Raw genomic sequence first — 10641 nt, forward strand, 5'->3', positions numbered from 1 at the left:
GACTCGCCATGGGTGAACAGTGCCTTCTCCAGGAGAACCGGGAAGCTTAACCAGACACCACTGCCTGCTCGTCAGCATGGCTCAGCCCCAAAATGGCATGGGGTGTCATTATGGGCTGGCATTTCCCAATTACGGCAGATAATATGTACCTTAATTCAATGGGGTCCAGATAATGTCATTATCACTGCGTCCCCCAATTTATTTAATACACACGTGTACACATATATTTATGCCTCACTGCTGCCTAAACTGTGAGGTTAATAATAAAACATTTCGATGGGAATCATCAGCTTTAATTTAAGGGGTGATTTTTACTATCCTTGAAGTGTTCATATTTCCAAGGAGCCAAGAGAAACACAGACAGGCTGGAACAGCCTCTCTCTGGCCTGCAGGCTAGGAGGTGGGGTGGTCAGGGCCCAGAGGTGGGCTGGATGCTGGCCGACTTCATCTTTTGTAAGCAGGTTCAGTTCATCTGCCTCCCTTTTCGGGAGTAGCTCAGGCCAGGGAAGAGAGGTGGGAGGTGTAGGGGGAATCAAGGCAGAAGCCCCCAGAGCTTGTGACACCAGGACTGGTGGAGAGAGGAAGCTAATCCGGACGCGCAGCTAGAAGCCTCTGGTTTGGCTGGGAGGCAGCCGCGAGAGAGTGGGAGACAGGCAGAGGCAGAGCAAAAGGATGGAGGGAGGCTGAGAGACAACACAGAGGGAAGAGAGGAAAGAAACAGAGAGCTCAAAGGACCTAGGGCAAGGCAGCTGGCACTCTGCAAGGGCCAAAGGCAGTGAAATCTCTAAATTAATTTTTGATAGTCCCCTGCTAACTAGGGCAGAGTTGACACAAACAAACAAGTCCTCCCAGCTCTTTCCAGGAGCTGATAACAGGCCGGGTGGGAGGGAGAAAAGGCTGGTGTCCACTGCTCCAAGTCCAGCTGCCCAATAGGGCAAGCCCCTCAGCCACTTCCCTCAAGTCAGCCTGGACAGCCACAGCTCCTCCACCAAGGCCAGCAAGCAAAGCCGGAGCCCAGATGCCAGCTCCCCCCTCCCACGCCTTCTCCAGGCAGCAAAGGCGGCTGCCCCTCTGCAGAAGTGAGATAACCTTCAAGCCAGCAGCCGGCTGGCCCAGCTGCCCAGGCTGCCAGCGGGGCCTTGCCCACTGGAAAGTTGGGTTCTAGGCCAAGCAGAGGAGGACAGCAGGGGTGGGCAGATGTCTTGAGGTGGGTGGTAATTAGGGGCTGCCAGCTGCAGACTTGTCTCAGGGGAGAGGACATGCCTATCGGCTGTAATTATAAAACTCAAAAGGCAGTGGGTCCTGGTCTCGTCTTTTCCTGCCAGCTGTCCCCCTGCGTTGGGTGGGCTCGGGTATGACAGAGCATCCTGGAGACTGGGCTGGGGACCCTACAGGAAGATGGTGGGCGCTGCAGAGCTCTCCCTGGCCTGGGCCCAGCCCCCCAGCCCTTCTGGCTAGCACACTGCTCACTCGCACGCTCGCTCGCTTGCTCACACACACTCGCCAGCTCTCTCACCTACCTCGGGCTGCCTGCTGCCGTGCTAGGCGCTCCCTCCTGGAGACGTCACGCCTCTCACAGAGAGAAGCCGCCCAGACGCAGGTTGGGGGAGGAGGGATGAAGGAGGGAAGGAGGAGAAGCGGCCTACGCCAGGCCACAGATGCTGAGAAGGCACCTCAACTCCTGGCATGCTCCCGCCTCCCCCTCCACCTGCTCAGGACCTGTTCTAAGAGATATGCTGCATGCCCCCTCCAACACACCTCTCTCCTGAAAACGCCTGGAAACCTACCATTAGTAGAGCATTCCTTTGGCTCAAGCAATACCATCTTCCTCTCTGATTCTCTCTTAAGTGCAAATGCCCCTAGGAGGGGTAGCCCATGAAGTGACTAAGACCTCAGACCCGGGATAACTGTGGGGTTATTTTTGTCCCTGAGCAGTACGTAATATGTAGGTGTTGGCAGGTGGATGAAAGTTTATGGCTAAAGGGACAAAAGTGAGGGGGAGGTGAAGACAGCGGTCACCTACCACACAAGTGGGCAAGCATGCCTGTCCCAGGCCGAAAGAGAGGCTCAGAGCACCGTCCTCAAATGCCACCCACTCCACACCCTCTGACTGAGGGCTGGGGAGGCTCTTCAGGAAGTGGTCCTCTGACCGTCAGGGAAAAGAGCTCTAACCCCCACTCTCCACTATAGTGAGGTCCTCTTCACTAGCACCCAGGGCCTGTCCCCCACCCCGTGGGCAACCACACCCAGGAGTCTCTGGACTCCTCTGTGGGAACTCTCTGCCACCTTGGGAAGGTCCTCAAGGAAGGCTCTGGCAAGTTCCCATCTCCTCATGGAAGCTCTCCCACCACCTAAACCCTGAGCCCCGCCCCCTCCTAGTCTGAGGAGCTGAGCATGCAAACCCAGAGCCTGGGGCCAGCATTCGCCCTCGGGAGATCCAGGGGAAAAGTGGGGCAGGCCCAGGGCACATCCTAGGCGGAGGGGGGAGGAGGGAATTAGAACATTCTTTACTTCGACCAAGGGCTGGCCCCAGGGGTCTGAAGCTGAGCGTGGCAGAGTAGCAGACTGTGGAGCTGGTGTGCCCAGTTTGGAGACCCTTAGAGCACTGGCTGCCTTGCCTTCCCCGAGCCCCCATTCTCACCCCAGAAGGGACAGGGGAGGCACTATGTTGGGACCCCCACCGCCGCCACCACCACACACACACACACACACACACACACACACACACATACTCCTACCACTTTCCTCCCCTTCCCGCCCCGCAGCGTAGGCTTTCTGTCAGGCTGACAGAGGAGCAGACAGACTAACCGCTGCTACGATGGACACGTGGTTTCGGACACCCCAGCTAGGCAAGTCTGGCTCAGTCGGTGTCCCGCGAAGCCAGCTTTCTCCCGCGCCAGGGGCAGGGGTGGTGACGAGTGGGGGGAAAAAAGCAAGTCGCCTCCTCCAAAAAAGGACCAAAAGTCTAAGGGCAGGGGTGTCACTCGTGGCCTGGGGGCAGGGGGCGCTCGCACGCCCGGGCCTCAGGGCTCCCTGCCGCCGCCACTGCCGCCCCATCTCAGCACAAACAACCTCAGACCGCCCGGGTGCGGGGGCGCCTCTCGCAATTCCGGCCTCCCCCACGGCCCCACCCCCGCGCGGGGAGGGCTTGCCTCCAGCCTGCGGGCTCCGGGGAAGTCCGACCCCGGAGCGGGGACCTCCCCCATCACACACAAGCGCGCACACACATGCGCGAGCGCACACACACACACACACACACATACACACACACACACACACACACACACACACACACACACACACACACACGGTCCGTCCCTCCCGGCGGCCGCGCAGAGCCGCGGGTTCGTCAGGGTCCCGGGGAAGGTCCGTCCTGAGTGTCCTGAGAGCGCCTGACCCAGAAGTCCCGGGCCACGGGGAGACCCCAGGCCCCGGGGCGCTGCCCCAACCCGCTGGGGCCGTCGGCAAGCGGGCGCTGGGCTCGGGCCGGTGGCAAAGGCAGGGTAGGCGGGGGCACGGGAGCGGGACGCGGCGCCCAGGAAGGGAGCCGGGGCGTGCGAGGCTGGCGCTGCCCCCGGCCCGGGAGACGACAGAAAAGGAGCGCAAATAGTGCCCCGCGCCCCCGCCTGCCTTCCGTTTCCGCAAAGGAGGCGCGCTAATGCCTCCGCCCCCACCGGGGGGCTAACACGACCCTTATCCGGTGGAACCTGACAGGACCCCCATACCAGAGGTACTTTTCCTCAGGCCCTCAAAAGAGCCGCTTTCCCATGCCCTCCTCCAGGGTATCCGGAAAGCTGGCCCCATCCCTGAAGAGAGTCCATCTAGCCCGGTCCGGCACCCTCCGGCCCAAAGGGCTGCGGTCCGCCGGCCCTCCTCCAGGCAGCCCTGTGTGCAGGAGCTCGCCAGAGGCCACCTCCCCAACCCCCGCTGTCTCCGCCGCAGCCCGCGCCCCAGAGGCCGGAGGGCACGGTCCCCTCTGCTGTCCCCCGCGGGCCACAACTCACCGCGCGCGGGCGAGGTCTGAGCGGCGAGGGGTCTGCTGTGCGCCCGCCTTCCCCGGGGGTGCAAGGAGGTGGCGGTCGGTGGCCCAGAGGCTCGGTTCTCACGGTGCCCAAAGCCCGAGCCGCGGCGGGCGGCGCTGACGCTGCGGACCGAGCAGGGTGCGGAGCCGCCCGTAGTCCGGGACGCAGCAGGAATGAGCTGGCGGCCGCCCGGCCGGAGCCGCCGCCAAGCGCGCGGCGTTCGGCTGCTGCTCCCAGCTGCTCCAGCGATAGCGAGCAAGCGAGCTGGGAAACAGCGGCAAGCCCTGCTCCCGCCGCCGCGGAGCCCGGCGTCCGAGCTGGAGGGAGCGGGCGAAGCGGCTCCGGGAAGCCGGGTCCGGCGAGGGCTCGGGGCTAGGAAGGGAGCGGAGCGGGAGCCGACGAGCGAGCGCAGGCGGCCGAGGTGCGGGCGCCCAGCAGCGCCGCGGCAGCGGCAGCAGCAGCAGCAGGAAAAAAAATTCGAGCGAGCGAGAGAGCGCGCTGGAGAGCGAGCGAGAGAGGGAGCGAGAGACGGGGTGAGCGAGGAAGACGCGGCGAGGAGAGGCTGCGGGGCGGGGGGGAGCGCCGGGGAGCACCGGATGGCGAGAGGGGCGCAGACGCTGAGCCCCGGCGTCCACAGCCGCTGCCGCACCCGGGAAGGCACGAGCCCAGCCCGGCAAGTTTGCGCTGCAAGTGCGGGCCAAGGGCGCGGCGCTCCCGCCGGCCTTTTAAAGGGAGAGCACCTGGGATCCCACCCCCACCGCGCAACTCCACCTCAGGAGGTCCGGGCTTCCGAAGCTCCCCGCTGCACTCCACAAACACATACCTGCCCCCGCGCCATCTGCGCCCCCTCCCACCACGCCCACCTGTGTCTCTTCCTGGAAGCCCCCTTCTCCCCTCCGTGCGTGCCAGTGCACACAGAAGAGGTGGCAGGAACCACACCTGGCCCCAGAGGTCGAAGGTCAGGGAACACAGCCTGAGAAGTACAGCAAAACATAGGGACGCAAAGGGGCGCGCTACTTCCCACCTCCATGCGTCACTAGAACCCCACCCCACTGGGTCGCGTCTCACGCATTCACGTGCACATGGTGTATGCCCCCTGTGAAATATTCATTTGCACACCCCACTGCTCTTGGTTGCAGCATATGACCCAGGGGGAAAATTATTCTGCTTGCCTCGGTCGCGCAGCCGGTGGGGGGCAGGGGCTTTCCACTGAGCCTTCGGACCACCCCACCAGGTTACAGGAACACCAAAGGGCTAGCCCAATGGCCTTCCTCCAGCACTGGTTTGCAAAGTGTAACAGGTGGCCTGGCACACAGCTGGGGTAACCCTAGGGAAGAATTCCTCAGCCAAGGAGAAGCTGGAGCCCCAGCTCTCCTCCAGAGGGGCTGCAGGAAATCCCAGGAGAGAGTTTGGAGTCAGAGAGGCAGGCAGGGGAGGAAGACAGGGAGGTAGCCATGCAGCCCTCTTAGGATGCAAGAGCATCTTGTCCCAGACTGCAGAAACGGCTTCAGTTAGAACCATGACGTGTGACTGTCCTTGTCCTGGGGAAGGCACACACCACAATGCCAGGGAGCTGGAGGGAGAGGCTGCTCAGTGGCCTCCCCCCCGCCTCACTGATAGCTTGGTCCTTCTGGCTGGCCTGTGGAGTGCCACCCTATGCTCAACTGTGCCCAGGCCTGGGGGAACTTAGCCCCCTCACCGTCCGACCCCCAATTTCCACAGATAATTCCCTGCTTAGGCTTCGCCTCCTCCAGAACCCCAGACTATGCCAGGGCCGAATCACATCTTATTCAGCATTGTTCATCCAGTGCCTGGCACCATGCCTGGCCCACAGCGGGAGCTCAATGAATAAAGGCTGCCAAAGCATGTAATGGCCCCAAATACATGACTTATTCACCCAATCAGACTGAAGCCTGTGAAGGAAGGGCCTAGACAGTTCATTCATTCATTCATGCCTTCTTTTATTCCACCAACACGGATGAAGACCCTGCTCCATTCCCAGCCCTTTGAATACACAAGCGACTGAACATGATCATGACCTGCCCTTGAGGGATGCAGCCCGTGGCCATGGCAGACCTTGGCATGACGCATTTTATAGAGGCATAAGCTGAGGCCATGAAATCTCCCGCCACCCAGCGGCTCTGCCCAGTCAAGTGTGCACTGCCCTGGGCTTGCAGGGAACTCAGATTGCTCCTGGAGAGACCATATCCTTGGGAACAGCCTGCCCAGGTTCAAACCAGACTCTGTGCTTGTGCCTGGGTCATCCCAGCCAAGGTCCTCAGTGTGCTGTCTCTAACAAAGATCATGATGCTGACCTCAAAGCAGAGCTACTGGATTTGGTGTGCAGGTTGTTCACTGCAAAAAAGGCACCTAGTAGAGGGGCCACCCCTGGATGGCGCCAAGAGTTAAATGCTTAACTACTAGCCAAAATGTTGACTGTTCGAACCCACCCAGAGGTACCTTGGAGGACAGTCACATTGATCTGCTTCTGAAAGATCACAGCCTCAAAAACCCTATGGAGCAGTTCTACTCTGCACACATGGGGTCACCGTGAGTTGGAAGCAACTTGAGGACAACTAACAACAGAAGAGCCACAGGGAGGCTTGAATTCAGCCTGCATTGGGCTTGACAGGTGGCACAACCTGTCCAAAAGGTGCGGGTCCTCGGCCATCCAAGATGCTCCACTGGTCTCACTCCATCTGGAGCAAGAGAGAATGAAGAAAACAAAAAACACAAGGGAAAGATTAGTCCAAAGGACTAATGGACCACAACTACCACAGCCTCCACCAGCCTGAGTCCAGTACAACTAGATGGTGCCCAGCTACCACCACTGACTGCTCTGCCAGGGATCACAATAGAGGGTCCTGGACAAAGCTGGAGAAAAATGTAGAACAAAATTCTAACTCACCAAAAAAAAAAAAAAAGACCATACTTACTGGCCTGAGAGGCTAGAGAAACCCCGAAAATATGGCGCCAGACACCATTATAGCTCAGTAATGAAGTCACTCCTGAGGTTTACCCTCGGCCAAAGCTAAGACAGGCCCATAAAACAAAACGAGACTAAAGGGGCACACCAGCTCTGGGGCAAGGACAAGAAGGCAGGAGGGGACAGGAAAGCTGTTAATAGGGAACCCAAGGTCAAGAAGGGGAGAGTGTTGACATGTCCTGATGTTGGCAATCAGTATAACAAAACAGTATGTGTTTTAACTATTTAATGAGAAACGAGTTTTCTCTGTAAAGCTTCACCTAAAGTACGATAAAAAAGAAAATTAAAAAAAAAAAAAAAAAGATGGAGCTCTTTTTTCTGGTTCACTCAAAGGTACCACACGGGCCAGCACCAGCAGCCCTACTTCCAAGGCAGTCATGCACAGCGAATGAAACAATGTATGCCCAGGCCCTGTACTGTATTTAGGTGCCCTTAACTGGGAGCCACTGCAACTTTTAACAACACAAAAAATAATTCTCAATATTCTCTTTTGTATAAATGATTGAATGAATGGATCAATTAATTAAACTGGAAATAACACAGGCCGTGGTTTATTGAGACCCGTAACTAACCCAGCAACTCTGCCTGCCCCTTGCCCCTCAGTGCTGCCTTCGCTCTGGCCATAATTATCCTGCCCCCACCCCCAGCAGCTGTGTGGCAGAAGGCTAGGCAGGCTATATTTTTCAGGGGTTAAAAAAAGAAACACTGTTGGCTGGCAGATGGCTGAGCGTGTGGACTCGTCCAGTTTCAAGGTTCCCAGCCTGAGGCCCAGCTCTTCCAGGCAGCCATCCCAGAAATGGTCAGCCACCCTAAGCCTCACCCATGGGCCCTGGCTTGGGTTCGAGCAACTTGAGGGCTAGGACATTCTGTTCTCCCTCTTGCTGTTTCTCACCTGGACTGTGACTAACTTGACACGCATAGGTAGACACAGACAAGTACCCAGAGACACACAGACAGATACACAGACATACACAGAGACACACTCAGATAAACAGACACACACATAGAGACACACTCAGATATATATACATTTAGGCTCTCAGAGACACACACAGATATATATATACATACACAGACACACACATAGACACACTCAGATATACACATAGACATATACACACACAGAATCACATAGACCCTCACACACACACACACAGACACATGGCACACACCTCAAGGAACTTCAGTTGATGTCCCCTGCCCTGGGGGAGCTGGGGGAATCCCATAAAACAAGGAAGCCACAGAGCAACTGCTGTGGAAGTACAGTGACTCAAGGAGTCCCACAGCAAAGGCCAAGGCCTGGGCCAGCTGGTCCAAGGACCTGGGTTCAGAACTGCCCTCTTCAATAAGCTGTCCTTCTCCGCAGTGCCATGTTCTGACTGGAAAGGGTGGAGATGAGAGGAGAAGGGCGCTGGAAGCCAGGAGACCTGGTCATCTGCTGCTAGAAACGATGTGGCCTTGGGGGAGTCACCCAGCCTCTCTGAGCCTTGGTTTCCCCATCAGTGAGATGAGGCGTTGGGCTGAGGTTCTCTCCAAAGATGTTGGGATTTGGGGTGGGATTGGAAACCCTGGCGGCATAGTGGCTAAGTGCTACAGCTGCTAACCAAAGGGTCAGCAGTTTGAATCCACCAGGCGCACCTTGGAAACTCCATGGGGCAGTTTTGCTCTGTCCTTTAGGGTCCGGTCGCTATGAGTCAGAATTGACTCGACGGCAATGGGTTTGGCTTTTTTTGGTTTTAAGAAGGGCAGTAATTCCAATCCACCAGTCCTTAGGCGCAGTGTGCATGGGTTTACCCAGGGAAAAAGGAGACACCGTCTCAGTATTGGGGGTGGTATCAGAGGGAAGAAGGGAAAGAGGCAGGTAGTCCTAGAGAAAATAAAAGTACAAAACCCTGTGCTTCAAACCTCTGTGACCTGGAAGTTCTTCCTGAAGTCTGACCTAACTCTCTCCTGCTGCAGCAGATTCTTTCTTCCTGCTCTTAGTCTGGTGAGGGAAAACAACATGTCCGCCCCTTCCCACCCACTGCGTTGGCAACTCACACCAACAAGGCTGCTTCTATGACTTCTTCTCCATTACAAAAGAATCCTAATATGCAAGGGCAATTGCCTTTGAAAATCCTGAGTTTTAGAATTTGCTGAAATAAATCCAAGTGAGTTGGAAGGTGCAGGGGCCAATGTAGAGCCTGGCGGGCCTGGAACACCTGACAAATGGCTCCCATGTCCAGCTGACCCAGCCACCGCCCCAGCCTCCCTGTCTGATGGGTTTCAATTTTGGTTCCCCTCAAAGCGGGCCATTAGATGGAAATGTCTCTGGTGGGGAACTTTGTTTAAACAATAACTGTCCCCCTGCAAGTCTTTTCCAGGATGAAGAGCTGACTGTGAGGAGGATGCAATGGCCCCAGGCTCTCCCGGGAGCCGTAAGTCACCCTGCAGGCACCAAGGAGCCTCAGACCCAGACCGGGGAGTCTGAGGCAGAGGTCCCTGGGGTTAAGAATCCTGGATAAGTCATTCCTACTGTACCCCACAAGGTCACCCTTCCTCACCCCAGCCCCTCTCCTTATCCCCACAGACATACTGGGTCTCAAGGTCATGGGCATTCTAGAATTCTTGCATCCTCCACAGCCCCCGGCTCTGGGACAGGGTGGGACCAGGTTTGAGTGGCAGCTTTCTGACATCCTGAGGGCCAGCAGACAGGGACCTGGAGGATATGCTCCTCCCTTAGGCCAACAGAAGGTTCCTGGGTGATGTAAACAGTTTATACCCGACTACTAACTGAAAGGTTGGTGGTTCGAACCCACCCTGCAGTGCTGCTGAACAAAGGCCTGGTGATCTGCTTTCATAAAGATCACAGCCAAGAAAATCCTATGGAGCGGTTCTACTCTGTAACACATGGGGTCGCCACGAGTCAGAATCGACTCTACGGCAATGGGCTTGACTTTTTGGGATTTAAGCCAGTATGAATCCAACCACTAGGAACCCTCCTACACCTCCCCCACTCTGGAACTTTCTCAAGCCTTTGGCTTGAAGTACTGAGCTGGCTAAAGCCACAATCCCCTTTGTACAATTCCAAAATCCAAAATGCTCTGAAAACCAAAAGTTTGTCTATAAGTTTTCTACAGCAAAATCTGACATGAAAACTGCTCACTGTCGCTATCCATCTCCCTCTGTGGAAGACAGATGTATTTGTTCTCCAGTACTGCCTCAGACTCCCTGGTGGTGTTCGTAATACGTGGTATTTGCACCATATTATCTTGCTAAGTTCCAAAACAATGTGGCTCCAAGGGTATCTGAGAAGGGTCCCTGAACCTGTAACCATTCCATCCGGACCAAGGGCTTTCCAGGGTACACAACACATAAATAGCTACACCCAAGAGACGCACCCAGGCCATACAGGCTGAGAAAGGAAAGAGCTGTTTCTGAACACAGTCTGCTAATCCCCAGTGCCCGGGACTAGGTACCTAAGCCTGAGGGATTCAGAACACAGGACATTTGGCATAGCTTACTTAAGGGGCTTTAGCTCAAGTTGCAGGAGCACCCCATAAGATTGGGGGTACAGGGCAAAGAATTTAAAGACTGGAGTGAGTCTCCATCTTTTCTTGCTTGGGCTGAAGTTGAGGCAGCTGGGAGGGAGGG

General features: G+C 56.7%; 1 protein-coding gene across 1 annotated transcript in view; it reads right to left on the reverse strand.

Moving 5' to 3' along the window:
* The window catches only part of GRM4 (glutamate metabotropic receptor 4), a 132206-nt gene extending 128001 nt beyond the window's left edge, over window positions 1–4205 (reverse strand). The window contains exon 1 of the mRNA XM_049875154.1: window positions 4005–4205. The gene's annotated coding sequence lies outside the window, so the exon portion shown is untranslated. The remainder of the gene's footprint in view (window positions 1–4004) is intronic.
* Between the last annotated feature and the right edge of the window lie 6436 nt (window positions 4206–10641).

This window comes from Elephas maximus, chromosome 1 (assembly GCF_024166365.1).
Source record: "Elephas maximus indicus isolate mEleMax1 chromosome 1, mEleMax1 primary haplotype, whole genome shotgun sequence".
NCBI lineage: Eukaryota > Metazoa > Chordata > Mammalia > Proboscidea > Elephantidae > Elephas > Elephas maximus.